A 16,847-nucleotide genomic window follows, 5' to 3' on the forward strand; every position below is an offset into this window, starting at 1 on the left:
TCTCTCCCTTCATTTGTCTTGCTACTTCCAAGTTTCAGACTAGGTTTTAATGACTGAAATGAATGTGATTGGAGACTAGCAATCCTTCCAAAATGGAAAGATTTTTCCATGACCTCTGCACATGATGTGGGAAAACTAATGAAGCCAACTCGGGTCTAGCCAACTCTATGCATGGCCACTGCAAAAAGACACTCAAAACAAGGAAGACAGTTAGTTGATGTTTGAATATTTTCTATCTAGTAACATCACTGACAACATTCACTTTCTGGCACTTTAGTGAAAGTGGTAAAAGTTGCTTGGAACAAAAAGTTTCATTCAGCTGCTCTCATTTGCTCAAGACTCAGTACCATAAATGTAGCAAAGAAAGAGAGCAATATTTACCCACAGGGGATTGGTGATCATTGACATGACCTCAACAAGCAAGTGGGGCCTTTCAAAGGAGCCAAGATTTTGAGTCATACTACATGAGACTCTCATTAAAAATCCATTTATAATTAAACATTCTGTCTCTAGAGGCTGTAGCCAGTTTGGGTCCTGATGATGATTTTGTTGGCACACAGCAATACAGTCAATGATCCTGACACACTCGCCATTTTGAGCAAATTGGCCTATAATTCCTTCTACTTTTAAACAATTGGCCCGAGCTTCATTGACTTAATTTGTTCTTTCAGAACCACAACGATGCAGCCTTTGAAATAGTGAAGCAGAGCCACTATTTAGCTAATAAAAACATTGGTTAATCTAAAAATGATGTACCTTTGATCTCAGAATGTGTCTTTTACGTATGTCTGAACATGGGTCTGTCTGATATCCTCAGAGTTCATTTCAAAGTACTGGAGCCACAGAGTAAGGAAACCTATGCAGACTTTACGTTTTAATTGTTACCCCCCCTTGCCCCTTGTTTCTCATGCTTATGCTGTAAATGGGACAGGGCAGATGAGAGTGTTTTGGGATTAGAATTTGTTCTTGAACATTTTAACTTGTATAATAGAATTTGGAAGTTTTGGAAAAGTATTTGTCAGAAACAGCTTCTTTCCTTTGCATTTTTATGTATGTTTATTTAACAAATATTTCCTCAATGTTTACTATGAGTCAGGCACTGTGCTTCCGTACAGTGACAAATCAAAGTCCTGATTTCACAGAGCTCCATTTTAGTGGAGGGATCAGGCAATGGACCAAATAAGGTCATTTTAGACAGAGGCAAGTGATGTACGGGAAAGGAACAGGAGCGTGGGATGGGACAGGAGTGAGATGGGAACAAAATCCAGCAGGTAGGAAACAAGGGTCTTCCTGAGGAGGTGGCAGGTTAAAGAAGCTAGCCACAGGACATTGCTTGGACAGTGTGCAGGTGGGGTGTCCACCCTTGGGAGTACTGAATGGATTAATATATGGAGAATATGTAGATCACTGCCTGGAATCTATAAAATGTGAACTACTTTTCCTTCACTAAGTAGTTACAGCATCTTCCAAATTCAAGTTTCCTGGCAGATACAGGAGTTAGAGAGACTGACTTCCAAAAGCTCAAGTGACATCCTCCCAAGCAGTGCTTTCCCATGTGTGGTTTACAGACCATTGGTTTCTTACTCACTGGCCTTCCTTGGTGCCAATATTGTCCTCATGGAACCTACTTAGGCAAGAAATGAGGAGAGGTCAGAAATCTACATTTTGCACACACTTGCTGTGGTTGATTCCTGAAACCCTTACTGCCAGGGGATAGTCTATGTCTGAACTGTAACGTTTTGATCCAGTACTTTCATGACATCAAGAATAAGTAATTGTCTCAAGTGCAAGGAGCACCTCACAACACTTCTGATGAGCTGAGTTTAGTTTATGAATCCATTGTTACCTTTCACAATAACCACTCCCAAATCCTCAGGCATAACTTCCTTGGTTTTTGATCTGACCAGGGAAGCTGTGGTTTTGGATCACCCAGCTTTTGGCTACCTATAATTTGGAAGGCCTGTCTGATGCCCTTTGGTGCCCTTTTAAAACCTGCCAAAGAATGAAAAAGGTTTTTATACCTTTTTGGTGTAAGTGCCAATCAAAGTTTGCCAAAGGCTCTTGTATCCTGGAAGACATTCTACTTGTAAGTTCACCAGGCTAAGAAATTCTCCTTATACCTATTTTTAAAGGATGATATCCTCAAAAAGGGAGATGGGTAAGATTTATTTTATTATCTCTCCTTGGCTTTTCCATTTAATGTATCTATTCATTTTCTCACTTTAGAATGACTCTTAAAGTCTTACATCCAAGGATCTAAAAAAAAAAAAAAACCCTCAAAAACAAAAAACAAAAGAAAACAAAAACAACATTGGATGTAAGGAGAGATTCATGCTGGTTCTTGAGGTTGAATGAAAACAGACTTTAAAATCCAGATTGGTTTCTATGCTTCAGAAGTGTGAGACTTCTGTTTTTCTATCAAATACTTTCCTAAAAGGGGCTTGGTCTGGGAACACATGTATCTCATTCAGTTTCTTTTTCATGTCTCAGTTTTCTCTCTTTATTAGTTTTTATCCATAACTATGTGATAGATCTGGGCAAGCGCAATGATAGCAATGGGAAAAGGCCAGCACTGACCATGAGGCTGATAGCATGAAAGGCCTTATGTGAGTTTAAGGCAATTTAGAATCATAGACACAGATCTTATAAGCAAAGGCAAATTGAGAAAGTGGTTAAAAGAAGCCAGCTTTTAGGGCTTTCAGTCTGTCAGTTACACTTTCTTTTCTTTTTTTTTTTTTAAAAAAAAAAAACAACAAAACTCTTTAGGTTGACAGAGTCATCACTAAGTACAGAAATGAGTGATGAATGTAGATCACATATGAACCTGTGGAGCCCAAGGTAATCTGTGACACTCACTCTCACTGAATTACACCCTGCAATAAGTTTAAAGGTTACACCAGAGAGGAAGGTTGTACTACATAAGCACTCTCTTACCTAGAGAGAAAAGCTTCTCCTGTCACCGAACCCCATTCCACTTATCAGAACTCCAAGCTTTCTTCATTCATTCAACAAAGCTTTGCTGAGTGCTATATGAATACCAGGTAGAGTTAGTTGGTCTCTCACCTGGTCTACAAAGTGAGAGCCTAGAGAGCCTGGGCTGTTACACAGAGAAACCCTGTCTCTAAAAAGTGAGTGGGGAGAGAGAGAGAGAGAGAGAGAGAGAGAGAGAGAGAGAGAGAGAGAGAGAGAGAGAGAGAAAGAGAGAAAGAGAAAGTAACAGTTGTTTTTTCTGTGTTTGAGCAAAAATCAATGTAGTTACTGTGTTTCATGTTAACTTGACATGAACAATATGAAAGGAGGGAGTCTCAATTGAGAAAATGCCTCCAGAAGACCAGACTTTAAACTGACAAGCCTGTAGGTCATTTTCTTAATCAGTTATTGATGGGACATGGCCTTACCCATTATGAGTGGTGCCACCCCAGGGCTGGTGGTCCTGGGTGCTTTCTATAAGAAAGCTGGTTGAGCAACCCATGGGGAACAAGCTAGTAAGTGTCACTCCTCTACGGCCTGTGCATCATCTCCTGCCTCTAGATTCCTGTCCTTCTTGAGTTCTTGTTCTGACTTCCTTCAGTGATGAACAGTAATGTAGAAACATAAGCCAAATAACCCTTTTCCTCCTCAAGTTGCTTTTGGTCATGGTGTTTCATCACAGCATAACCCTAACTAAGACAGTCTCCATGGCAGTACTGTTTGTTCCTGTGGCCACATTCCTTGGATAACATGAATACAGAAAGCTGAACTTGATTCCAAGTCTAATTCCATCTCAGTGCTCCTTTTTAATTCAGCTCGGCTGCCTGTGAGTAGGAATATTTCTTTAATTACTTCACATGAGATGATTTCATTGGGAAAAAGCATCACCTTTGCTCACCTACATTTGGGAGCTGTTCATAGATACCATTTGTTTCATCAAGCATGTTTTATTTTTTTTAAATTAATAAATGAACTAATTTAAAATGCTGCACAAAATTATGTGTGCTTAGCTTCTACAATACGATGCTTTGAATTGTAAAATAGTTGAATCTAGCTAATTAATATATCCATTACTTCACACAGTTTGTGTGTATGAGAACACAATTTTCATTTTCTTAATTTTTTTTCAAAAATGCATCATCAACATGAATCACCCTAATCTCCTACAGTGGACATTTAGATTTGTTCTATATGTTGCTGATATGAGAGACTTCCTGGTGTATTTCTCAGTAACTGCCTTGGTTCAAGGCCCATCTCTTCCATGCTAGATAGACAAATCTCTTAAGAGTTTTGTACATTTGTAGCTGTCTCCTGTCTCTACAATGGAGAAAAGAACTGTATCTCACTGAGTTGTTATGAATAATTAAGTATATATAAAGCATAGAGGATCTTAACACATAGTAAATACTAGGCATGTATTCATTTTTTAGTACTGTGGTATAAATGCAGATATGATCAGAGCATATTAAAATTTATTTTTATATTCATCTTGAACATACTTTTGTCAAAAGAATTAAAAAAGGAAGGAAGGAAGGAAGGAAGGAAGGAAGGAAGAGAGAAAGAAAAAGAGAAAGAAAGAAAGAGAGAAAGAAAGAGAGAAAGAAAGGCAGGAAGAAGCAGCAATTTTGAAATCATTTTATCCTGTCATCTACCAATGTAGTAATTCAAAGGCATCACTAGATGGCAACTGTGATTCATAGAACTAGCTGCGGATGGTTGCCCTCAATGGGTCTGGCCTTGGCAACAGTGTTCCTGTAGCTTTAAACTCAGGCTGTTCCTTCTTACTCCATGAGCCTTAAACAAAACTGCAGTCAGCAAAGCTTGCCTTCTGTAGGTATTCTTGGGGCTCCTTTATGGGTGCTAGTCCTTCTAAGTGCAGCTATGCTGAGCCTGAGTTCCCCTGCCAGGATCATATCGTGATTATGCTTATCAAGAGTGTTTTGGGCCAGGTGACAACAGAGTCAAAATTCTGGGCTAAGGATCATCAGTGATTCTTAAAGTGTGTTCCCCTGCTTGCAGCCTCAGTATATCACCTGGTTGCTTATTCAAAATGCAAGTTCCTGGCCGCCTTAGGTCTGGTAATCAGGAAGTCAGTGTTTTAACAAGCGTCTCAGGTGATTCCTGTGCCTGCTCCAGTTTGTGAACCACTGAGATAACAGTGTTTCAAATAATATAAATGTTAGCACTGGAAGGTTCATCAGAGCACACTTGTACCCCACTTAAATTTCACCTAAAATGGAGGGAATGGGGTGGGTGGGTTGAATGGGAGGAGGGAGGAGGGGGATCTGTGATCAGTATGCAAAATGAATAAAAAATTTCTTAATAAAAAAATTTCACCTAAAATGAAACTGTTGCCAAGTTAAATGACTCATTGTAAAAGGTAAAAGGACATACTGAAAATGACAGAACTCCCCAGCATTAGATGTGGTAGAGTCAGATGTGGAGAGATTCTATTTGCATAAGATAAAATTAGGTTTAATGCATGCATTTTACTTTGATAAAAATAAAAGTGGGGGAGGGAGATTATACTAAGAATATATTCATCTTTCTCCACAAATGTATATTTACTTCACATTATGGAGAATGTTCTAGAAGAAGTAAGCTGAATATCCCAGTTTTTCCAACAATACATTTTACAACCCTCCTCCATACTGAGGCTATACATTTACACATTATGTCCTAATTGAAAAAAAAGTCATGTATGCATTTATTTATACAAGAGTTTGTTGATTTCAATATACATTTCTAAGGAGGTGGTGCGACAGCTTTTCCTGAAGTGTGGATGCATGTATGTAGTGGAGAAAGGGAGAATCAAACAAAAAAAGACATGTATATGTAAAAAAAGTACATGCACATAGTCTTGGAAAACAGATGAATGCCACTAGAGATTAGGGAAGAAAGGCAAAAGGAGGAGACTTCAGGGCTAAACTCTGGATGTGGCTAGATGCTCACCAGATGAAGAAGTAGAGGAAAGGCTTTTAGAATAAGACATCAGCATGTATATGGCCACAGAGTCATTCAACTGGGAAATAGTAAGGTTTGTTCCAAGGGAGGGATGTAGTCAATAAGTTATAAACAGCAGTATCACGTTTATTAATTATGACTGACACTCATTGATTGTTAATGTTAACATAGTACTGAGCATTTTATAACTATTATCAATCGCCTTAATCCTTGTGCAACTTTGCACACATCTACTCTCAGCCTTGCATTACAGATGACAATGGACCTGCATACATTGCAATATTTTCCTTGAAAGTCCGTGTTTCTATTTCCATTTCTGAGAGAGAGAGTACACTTAAAAAAGAGATTTAGTATTTACTTCTTCTAGAATATTCTCTGTAATGTGAAGTAAATATACATTTCTAGAGAAAGATGCATATATTCTTAATATAATCTCCCTCCACCTGTTTTGATTTTTAACAAAGTAAAATGCATGCTTTAGCCCTAATTTTATCTTATGCAAATAGGATCTCTCCAAGAAAACACAGTTAGTTCCCTCTCACTCAGCTCAGTGCCTGTTTACAATTACTATCTGTTATGGTTCAGCAACTCTTACTAGTTAGTTATTAGACATGATAAACAATGTTTCTACAGTACTTTCCACTAAATTAAAATTGAATGAAGAAGAACACCTTCATTAGTAACATCTCTGTAAAATAGCTCTCCCTAGGCCTTTAGATCAGGAAGCAACCTTAGGCCAGTGCATCTGAGAAAGTTGGAATGGTTCTTCTGCTTGGAGCAAGTCTATTAACACAATGAGAAGACGATCATTGACTTTCTTTTTTTAAATTCATAGTCATATATATGTATATACATATATGTACATAGATATCTATATATGTATTATGCAATAACAGTGATTTTTTCACATGTATGTGAAAATATTTTCACAACAACATATTTTCACACACACACAGCCACATACACACATATACACATATATGCTGAATACATACCTACGGCCTTCTGTATGTTTAGTGTTATTTGTATATATGTATGTTTTCAGGGATAACCATTATGCAATCTTATCACAAGTGTATTTTTCATAGTGTATAAAATCAGAAGGCTTTTGTTTTTCTTTCTTATTTTCAACTCAAGGACTATGTGTCCGGTTATTCTTCTTTCATTTGGAATGTTGGAAGTAGCCGGGTTCTCATGATAATAGAAGAATTGTGAGGGGAAAGTGGCAAAGAAAGTTCATTTCAACGATCTGAGTCACTAAGGAGAGGAAGCTGAGTCATGAGTGAGTAGCTAGTCTGAAATCATGGGTTTATTGCACTTTTGTTTCTATTTTATAAGCACTTACTGTGAATGTGATTTTTTTTTTCACAGTCAACATTTGCATCTTATCTTCCCTGGTTAGAAGTGCCAACTACTAAACTGGAAATTCAAATTGTATTGAAAATTCTGGCAGGACTCAAAACACTGTGCATAGTCCTTCCTAGTAAGTACAGATGGTCAAGGACTATTTAGGATATTTCCTTTTAGCTATTTAACTTTTTCATAAGGAAGTTATCTTTCTATAATGTAGGTTTTCATCTGTAAAATATTTGCATTGGATAGAATAATCCAGAAGACTCTTTCAGCTCTGAGGATCTGTGTATTTATGAGGTAACAAATAAATGACACAGACCACTCATTTCTCAATGTTCATTCTAGAAAAATTTTAGTGTTGAATTAATAAAAGAATGATCAGACCAGGTAGGCCACTATGAATTTATGTAGGATCCCTATAATAGTCCTGTATTTCAACTTTTAGTTTCAGTAAGACCCTATTTTAGCTCAAACCAGCTTTTACATGGTTTATTTCCAATGACCTTTTGCATATCTTCCTGGGTCATACAAAAGCAAATTCTAACAGACTGTATTAGTGGTTCATGGCCCACTTGTTGGAAAGCGGGAGACGTGCAACTCTCACGGGACTGTCTGTGCCTTTGAGAATGAGCATGGCCATTGCTTCCTTACACACACATTACAACTTTGATCTTTAAACTTGTGCTTGTGTCTGAAAGTAAGAAGCAATATTAATGAAAAGCTATGTTTTCTGTTTCCTCTTGCTGATTTTCAAACCCCCATGGAGATTAAAGGAGACAATCTTAGTTTAACTTTCAGCATAAGACCTGAGCCCATATAGTAAATGACAGATAGATGTTAGTTGTTGGTGTTTGGGGTTGTATTTTTCCTTGAAGAATTTCAGTTAGATTTTTTCTTGTAAGAGCTGTTACTTTTGGGGTTATAGTGAACAGGCCAAAATTTACTAGTTAACAAATTTACATATACTCTTTAGCATCGCCTATATTAGCGTAACAGATATCTCTTTTTACTCATGATATTTATGGAAGAGCATATTTTAAAATAAGAAGTGATACAGAGCTATGAATATAATTTATGATTTTCTCATGAATTTTAGCTTCTAAGCCTTTTGTGCATTAAGTATAAAATGAACTCTCCTAATGGGTGAACATTTTGAAGCATCCAAGAGTGAAGCCTGATCTTCTCCCTGGGTATAGAAGATAAACAAATAAGGCTGAATCTTTGACATTAATATACACTATGCTCTGATAGGATCTCGGGAAATTTGTTTAAGTCACATCAAGGCAAGTGCTTAAACAAGCCCGGTACTATGAAATCATTCTGCAGGTACTGAGCACTGGATTCACTGGTGTAGCACTACCCCACAGAATCATGTGAGTCATATATCCAACTACATTTCCTGGTAGCTGTGCTAAAAACTGCAAAGCTATAAAGAGACAGGTAAACTCACTCATTCTTAGTTATACATATTAACGCAGCTACTATCTACAACCATGCTATTTCATTCAACTCAGTATATTGCCTTAAGAATGATGGCATATAGTTTCTGTTAAAAGCATGACTTAATGAGGATGAACCACATTTTAAGTGCTCAATAACCCTATGTGGTTTGTGACCACCACATTAGACAGTGCTGCTCACCTAAGTTTATCACACAGGAAGACACCAGAGAGTGGCAATGTGGTATAGAGGGATGACAAAGACCAACCCCACATCTGAAATTGTCTGTTTTCTGGCTCTGACATTTGCTATTGATATGCCTATGTGATTTAGTTCTTCTGGCTCTCAAATCCCTATTCTTTAAAATGGAAAATTTTTATAATACTACCATATTCCTCTCGGGAGACTGGGGGTAAGATTAAATAAGATATTGTATGTGAAAGTGTGCTGTTAAACCATAAAATGCCATGCACATGTAAGGCATTATTACTTCTTTTATTGTAGATTTTGCTCTCATGACTTGCCCAAGGCCACATTCCAAATTGGTAGAGAATGAAGGATAGTATCTGAGGCCTCTGATTTCCAGGCATCTGCTTCAGCTAAAGGCTGTTCATACCAAACTAGTTTAAAAATGGTGCTTTTTTCAAAAACCTTTTTATTTAAAAGATTGAGGAAAGAGGAGAATGGCATTAAGAAGTAAATTCCATATTGAACAGTTACTTGCATAATGTTTTACAGTAAAAGTATATATAAGGATATTTATATCCTTATATATTTAGAATTATAGCCATCAAGGACTGAACTTTACTGATGTCATATAACATAAAACCCCATGTTCTTCAAAGTTTCAAACAACTTTTGAATTAAACTGTAGTTTCTCAACTCTATCTCTAAAACAGTACAACCACAAGAAAGTTTTTCTGTACTGGACTTGATTAATAAAACAGATATAGATCAATTCAGCAAGTTTTCCATGGATATTTTTGGTTACAGATGTACTCCATTAATTCTTATGTGTGAGACACTACCACTTACAGTGTGACTCCAAGAGACACATTAATGATAAACAGAAAGTGAGAATTTGTGGGCCTAACCCATATTATCTGGTGCTTACTCTGTATAAGGCATGCTAGATATTCAGTGGTCAGAAGTTTGTTTCTATATTTTTTAATCACTTGCAGATAGGCTATTTCATTTGAAGAAAGTATGGAATATGTGTACCCAGATGTCTGCGGTATATGCATAGGTAATCTGTGCTTTAGAAGGTAAAAAATGATCAGGAAAGGAGCTCTACCTAATTAAAAATAATTTAGAAAGCTCCCTTGTATAATTTTGGAAACCACGGAGGTATACAATGATCTGTTTCTCTTTCTCTAATTGTATGCCTGTCATAGTATTTATATTTATGTATTTGGGTCATTTTCTATATTGTGTCAAATGAACGTCTTTGCAGAACTTAAAAGGACATTGAAAAAACACAGACTTTTAGTTCTGTGTGAAAGTAAGCATAAACCCAATTCATTTTGACAAGGAAAAAGACATATCCTCAACAATTCTTTATTCTTCTTTCAATCAAAATTCTTTAAAATGACTTTCAGATGGTTATTTTCATTAGAAAACTCGTGATTAAAGCTTCAGACTTGCCTGAATTCTCCATATTGAATAACGGTGATTTTTACTTTGACTTGCCGAATCACTACTCTTGACTATTGAATGAAATAGTTTATTGAGTCACCTTTACATTTTACTACTTTTTCACCTTAGTTTAAAAACAAAGAACTTAATTTTTAAAAAGTCCAATAAAATGTATTTTTGATCTTTCTACCACAACTTTTACAAGCAATTCCCCTTCTTTGCCCTGTAATAATCACCTTCTGTGTTTTTTATGATTTAGTTGAACATTATTATTGTAATTTTTTACTGGGTGAGTCCATCAGTGTCCTTGGCAGCAAGATTTTGTTACAAGAAATCCAGAAGCCGAGTCTGTAGTTGGTTGTAACAGCTACAGAGTTTCTCTGGGATTTAGTTCACAGCCTTCCCCAAGAGTGGATACAGCCCATGCTGTGCCTCTTCTCACTTGCTTCTCCAACAGACTCCATCAACCTGAATCCTATAATCTGCTGCTTAAGCAAACATGTATATTTTATTCAATGGCTTTGCGTGGTGAATATTTTATTTGGAGAACATCTGGCTTTGATGGAACCCAGTCCAAATAATTGGCAGTATCTGTATTAAAAATGTAATATCTTAGTAAAATCATTAAATTATTTACATTCCTCCAGGTACTCTGAATGGATTCGAGACAGGATATGATCATGTGGCGGGATGCTGTGCTGGATGTGTCTTTTTGTTCAAGTGGTTCTCTAGCACAAGAACACAAAAAAACCTGAAAAATCTTAACAAATCAATCTTTTAATTATAAACTAAAACTACACTGTAAAAAGTCATTGTGCTGTTATGTATTAGGAACTCTCAAACCATGAGTCCAAAAGTCACACTAAAAACCAGGCAACAGTAATAAGCAAAGGATGGTGTAGGTATAATGTCTACTTGTCAGAAACGGATGGTATGATGTGGACTTTTTTTTCCATCAAAGTTCAAAAGTTAATGATGTACTTTACATTTTTATTGCTTCTATTGAGACATCAATTAAAGAATAAAAGATTCTGCTATGCTGTTATTACTTTTCACTGTGGATGTATTGAATACCACATGTGAACAAAACCATATTTGTTATATCATGCTGTATTTCAAACATCCTAGACTGTCCTTGGGAAAATTCCGTACATATCACTTCAGTCATCTGAAATGAATAATTTCTCCATTTTAGCTCATAACTTCAAACTATAAAATATCAGCTGGAAAAAAATGGTCCCAATTAAGAGAAATATGATAATGGTAGAAAAACACATATAGACATGTCTGAGAGATGATAAGATTATTTTAATTTTCCCATTTGCACTGGAATTATTTATTTTACAAATCTCCAGATCTTTTATTACTTAAAGTCCTTTGCTGAATCATGAAAAGAAGCTTAAGCTAGCAATTTTTCTCTGTACAATCTAGCTGTTAGCATCTGGTGAACACTTGGATACCTACTCAGGTCCTATGGAAACGATTATTCTAAGACTCTATTTCAACATGCCTGGACTTAAAATCATCCAGGCTCGCACTCTGTATTTTACTGTGAGTTTATTTTTTAAACTCGATATTAGTGATAGTCTTAAGTCTTTTTCAGCAGTGTAGATAGTATGGGAGACAGGACAATAGTATTTGCAGAAAGGCTGCATACCTATCTGCCTAGTTCTTGATGCACTCCATGGCATCAAGTGTCTGCTTCACATGTGAACCACCCCATGGCTGGTGCCTCCCTCCCTCCCTCTTCAAACTTACATTTAGGCTTGGCTGGCCAGTAGAATTGAGGACAGATGTCCTTGTTTGACTTTTCTTGTAGTACCACTGGGGCTGGGGCTTGTCTCTTCACAGGATTTGCTTTATTTCCAGAACAGCTTCTGAAGTGAAAAAATGAGGATGCTTTAATTCAATTGTATATAAAGTAAAAATAATAATTATTACTGACTGTATTTTTATCATATGAGAATTTCTTAGTAGATACAATTTATCATATGAGAAATTGTGTAGCAGAAATATATAAACACATAAAAATTTCAGTGCACATTTAAGATATAATACAAATCCTTATGTATTGATAAGAAGAGAGAGAGCACATTTTTTTACATTTATGTAAACAAGTATGTGTTTATTTTTATGAATATATTCCTATAGTTTAGATTTGGAATCTCTCCAGAGGTCCATATGTTAAATGCCTGGTTAGTCTGTGCAGTCATTGGGAGGTGGTGGACATTTAAGAGGCGCGGCCTAGTAGGAGGAAGTTAGGTTACTGGGGGAGTGCCCTTGAGGAAATATTGGTACCCTGATGTTTCTCCTTTGTTTTTTGGCTATCACAAAATGAACAAGCTTCCTCTTCCACTCACTGCCACTATAATGTACCACTAAAGGCTCGAAACAAAAGTCAAGAGCTCATGACATGACACTTCCAAAACCATACCCCAGAGACACTTCTCTTTTTTAACATATTGGTTACGGTCACACAAAGCTAACACATATATACATGTTTGTGCAAATAGATCAGGCACCTTTTGTCTTTACTAGTTCCCATCATCATGTACTCAATTTTCAGTAGTTCTATTCCCTTTAGGAATGAATTGGGCATTTATTATTCCTCACAAGCCAATTTGTGAGGAAGTAATGCCTGAGGAAGAAAATTAAGAAAAGTCAAATGTATCTTTCAAAAGATACGTTTTCTACCTCCTTTGAATACATGTTGAATTAGAAGCTGTTCTTCATGACTTATCCAAAGGGATGTGGCTGGCTTTGGCTTGTGTAAATTTCCTTTCCATGTTGACACACGTCAAGCAGATACACCCTCTTCATACATCGCCCTCACTGAGACACTTCCCACGTCATGTGAGATTTTCCCCACTGAAGCCAGGCTTCAGAACCTCACTGCTTTTCCTAACAGATACTCTCATGTGTTTTGTTGTGTTGCACAGAGATGTGCCCAGGAGATATCTGTATTTGTTGTTCAGAAAAGATTTAAACAGAAACATCAGAATTTAGGTCAACAAGATTTGAAAGTCACCTTTTGTTGATTAGGAAGTAAACGTAGAATTGGGTATCCAATCTGAAGTATTTTTGCAATAAGTGGTATATTCTAGAATAGTACTCTCTAATGTTCTCTGTAATAAAACAGATGTTCCATATTTTCTGCTTTCTAATATGGTATCCACTTGTTACATGTGGCTGTTTAGCTCTTAAAAATATGGCTAGTGTGACTAGGGAACCACACAGTCTACTCTTTTTGCTTTTAATTGATTTGAAGTAATTGACCTGTCTGCAACTAGTGGCTGTGGTCAGAGTATGGTTCTAGGATTTTGCTGTAATTGGTATTCAACACAAAACGAATCTATAGAATTGTAATGCCCAGCCTCTGGCATACCACTTCCCCATGAAGCCTGCACAATTTTTCCTCAGAACTGAGGGTGGCTCCATTATCAGTGTGATTTTCACCTCTTATGGGTATTGAGACATAAATACTCAGCCCTGAGTGATTTGGACATCTTCTCTACTCAGAAAGCCATGGGACCTCAAACTACCTGGTAATAAAGTTCATTGGCAATAAATGGACACAAATGCTGGACTTTTCCAGCCCTCTGCATGTGTTGTATGACTCTTTACAATAGACTGGCTAGAAGCAGACAGCTAAGGAGGTAAGACCCTGCAAGCAGAGTTGCTTCCATGAGAAAGAACTCTCCAAATTGTGAGCTGATTTCTGACACAGGACGATAGATGCCATGTATGCCTCTTGATACATTATTCTTCAATACCATAAGCACTGGTTAAGTACAAACCACAATACTGATAGTGGAGATAGAATGTTGAAAAGGAATTATAGTCCCTCCCCTCTTTTCTATTCAACTATAGTTGAAAAGAAAACTGTCGTCCCTCCCCTCACAATGACTAATTGCATTAGATCAGTGGTTCTCAATCTTCTTAATACAGTTCATCATGTTCTGGTGACCCTCAACCATAAAATTATTTCCACTGTTACTTCATAACTATAACTTTGCTACTGTTATGAATCATAGTGTAAATATCTGATATGTAGGATATCAGATATGCAACCACAGGGGTTGGGACCCACAGGTTGACAACCCCTTCAATAGACTAGAGTAGTTTTCATAATGACTTCTGCTAAATTTATGCTTTCTTTCTGATTGTGGTGAAAATGGAAGAGGAGAAAGAGATACAACATGAGTAGAAGTCCTAAAGAGTTATTACTGGGTGTATGTTGTACATTCAATTGAATTTAGTTCCCCCTGAATAGCTTTCACGGATCCACACTCAAAACACAGATCTACAATACAAAGGCAAATTCCCCCCTTTTAAAGTGCAATACTGTAGTACAGAAAATAACCTGAGAGATTTGAGTTGTCATTTTTAGACCATGAGATTGGCATTTGATTTAACATGTACTGATAATTTACTACATATATTTAAAAGAAGTTTCCCCCTCTCTCTTAACTAGAAGAACTTCCTTTAAACTAATTACTAGTTAAAAGGCTCTTTGTTGCTAGTAATGTAAGGAGACTTTAATTTTTACTTTGCCACTCATAACCCTATTGGAAAGAGTGTTATAGTCACTGTGTATGAAACAAATCAAAGTATTCAGGATTGAAACACTGAAAGATAGGAGTGGTAATATTACTTACACAGGCAATTTAAAACTCACTGCATATCAGTTTATTTTGGAAGAATGAGCTAGAAATATGGCAAAGTACTATAAGCAAGAAATATTCAAACTTCATTTTCTTCACATAATAATTGTATGATTAAGTATATGGTTCAACATGCACTTATTAGATGAATTGTCATTGACAAGGTTTTTAGGATAAAAGAGGTAAGAATTAAATGGCTGTACCAACAATGTCTAGAATTTAAAGGAGCTGAAGACAATAACATAAGGGTTTTTTTTCAAATATATTAATTGATGATACCTTTAACTTAAAAATGTATTATTTAATGTATATGTTCCTAAGTGTATGTATATTATCATATGTGTTCATGTCCCCATGGGAGCCAGAAGAAGACACTGAATTCTCCAGAATTGGAGTTACAGTGAGTTATAAGTCACTCAATGTGAGGGCTGAGAACTGAATCCTGATCCTCTGTAAGAGCAGCAGGTACTTCTAACTCCTAACTCCATTTCTCCAGCTTCATTTTTAATTTTTATAAATAGATATTTTAAGAATATTCTTTACAAATGAATTGCAAAGCATTAGAAGCAACCATAAGGAAAATGATACAAAATATTGTAAATAAAAATCATTGGCCAGGCGATGGTGGCGCGTACCTTTAATCCCAGGCAGAAGCAGGTGGATCCCTGTGACCTTGAGGCCAGCCTAGTCCAGTTAGTTCTAGGATAGCTAAGGCTACACAAAGAAACCCTGCCTCAAAAAAAAAAATAAAATAAAGAAAGAAAAACCAAACCAACAACAGATGCCCCCCTCCCCAATCCCCAAAAACCAAAAACCAAAAAAAAAAAAAAACCAAACAAAAGAAAAAAAATCATCATGAACAAGTTAAAAGGTGGAGGCTACCTTGGTCCTTGAAAAACTTATACTTTGGAAATTTTTAACATGGTCCCAATTCCTCACCTCTCCTTTGTGTTCCTTCCTATCAATTTGTAAACCTTATGGTGGCTTTGACCAATCCAATACCCAGCACAGTAAAAGAGACAGAGCACAGCTTTCTCCTCCTTATCCCCTCTCTCTTTCTCTCCTCCTCCTTCTCTTTATCATTATTTTGAGTGGTTGTCTTGTGTACTGGGCTGTGGTCTTTGGGAACCCTGAGCTGGGTGTCTGAGGAGGATGCCTGACCACCTTCAGACCATACACAGAAGCCTTCTGCTAGGCTTCGTCAGCCATCCTTCCACCCCTCGCCAGGCATCATCCTTTCCCCAAGACCACCGTATGGATGAGCTCTCAATCATTTAAACCTCAGTTCGAACATCACTCTCTCACAAAGGACTCTCTTCTTCTACTCTAAAATAAACTACTCATTCACATGTGTCTCTAATCTCTCTTGAATTCTATACTTGCGGTTAGAACTTCCTTCCTTAATCGTGCATCATAATCACTCAAAGTCTGCCTTCACATGAACTGCTCTTCCAGTAACTTTCCTTTTCTTCCCCCTCTCCATCTCCTTCTCTTTTCCTTGAAGGGGTTTCAGATAGCCCAGGCTGGCTTCAACCTCGTTATGTAGCTGAGGATGATGATGAACCTCTGCATCTCCTGCCTCTACCTTTTAAGTGCTGGAACTAGAGGCATGTATCAGTATACCTTCTTCTAGTTCCCTACCTGGAGGCTGGAAACCTGTTTCTTTTAGACTAGAACATATCTTGTGACTAGAACTGGGCCTGGCACATGGCTAAGTTTTTATAAATACTTGTTAGATCCCTTATAAATAAACACATCTTGCCATTCTGAAATCCAGAACTCAACAGGGAAAGAAAACCAGCACTTGAGATTTTAAACACT

At 36.9% G+C, this 16,847-nt stretch overlaps 1 protein-coding gene across 1 annotated transcript in view; it reads right to left on the reverse strand.

The window, feature by feature from the left end:
* Positions 1–16,847, reverse strand: part of Col8a1 (collagen type VIII alpha 1 chain) — a 137,909-nt gene that overhangs the window by 43,462 nt on the left and 77,600 nt on the right. The window contains exon 2 of the mRNA XM_052740928.1: positions 12,121–12,239. The gene's annotated coding sequence lies outside the window, so the exon portion shown is untranslated. The remainder of the gene's footprint in view (positions 1–12,120; positions 12,240–16,847) is intronic.

Source organism: Peromyscus californicus, unplaced genomic scaffold (assembly GCF_007827085.1).
Source record: "Peromyscus californicus insignis strain IS unplaced genomic scaffold, ASM782708v3 Scaffold_16__1_contigs__length_79575227, whole genome shotgun sequence".
NCBI classification, from domain to species: domain Eukaryota; kingdom Metazoa; phylum Chordata; class Mammalia; order Rodentia; family Cricetidae; genus Peromyscus; species Peromyscus californicus.